Source organism: Cuculus canorus, chromosome 15 (genome assembly GCF_017976375.1).
Source record: "Cuculus canorus isolate bCucCan1 chromosome 15, bCucCan1.pri, whole genome shotgun sequence".
Taxonomy (NCBI): domain Eukaryota; kingdom Metazoa; phylum Chordata; class Aves; order Cuculiformes; family Cuculidae; genus Cuculus; species Cuculus canorus.
In genome coordinates, this window is record NC_071415.1 from 13,336,198 (window position 1) to 13,337,291 (window position 1,094).

Below are 1,094 nucleotides of genomic sequence, written 5' to 3' on the forward strand. Positions count from 1 at the left end.
CTTACCTCCTTTCTGCAAGGAGCTCAAAGGACATCCCAGAAATGACTACGGTGAAAGGGTAGGAGCTGAGCCAGCCCTAGGGGAGCAGGGCTCCAGGCACAATGCTTGCATTCATAGCCCAGCCCTGACACATACTCTGGGGCCATCCCGGGGCACAGCCCTGCGCTGCACTCCTCAGAGCCACATAGACAAGTCATTGTCCAAGCAAGGACACAAACGAACATATCCAGACTCCCAGTCTCCTGCTTTTACCACAGATGCTGTTCTCTGTAACACGAGTGGGTTTGGGATGGATGGACGGTTCCTGGGTGGTGCGCAGTTTGAGAGAGGACTGGGTGTGGGCTGAGGTCACATCCTCTCCAGTCCGTCTGTGGCCTGAGATGGATGGGAGAGTCCAAGTCTGCATGTGCGTTGTGTCCAGTGAACCTTGCTGCACCTCGGAATCGGTAGCAAGGAATCCTCAAGGCTGATACCATCTCATATCACAGCATGGGGCTGTACAAAATCCTTGTGATCTAAAAGGACTAAAAAAAAAATGATGTCGAATGCTCTTTTCCTACCTATAGGGTCACTGCAAGTGATGTGTGTTTCCATTAATCTCTTTGAAAGGTCTCACTCTTGCTAGATGCTGCCAGAAACCAGTGAGAACTGCAGATCTTTTACAAAGCCTTCCAGATTCACATTGATTCAATAATCCAGCTCTCCAAGATACAATTTTTATATCACTTCAGTTGCGTATAGAGTGAAAGTTGTACCAGTTAACACTGTACCGGGAGTAGGAAGAAATGTCCCTCACTAAGACATCTACTCGTGAAAGACGGAGACGTGAGACTGCGTTATGACTTTGGAGTCCCAGTCGTTCCCTTCAATGGGAGAAAACGCTTCACTGCAGGGACAGAAGAAGGTGAGAGAAGACGGAAGAAGCTGTGGAAATCTAAAGAGAAGTTTTGTGATCGATGCCTAAATAACAAAGAAGGTATGGGACTCCCAGGTCCTGGGAAATTATTGTGTCTGAGTGAGGCTTTGGAAATGCCCTCTGCACTTGGCAAGCCTGATTGGACTTTGCTGTTTGCAGACATTAATTCCAATTTCTG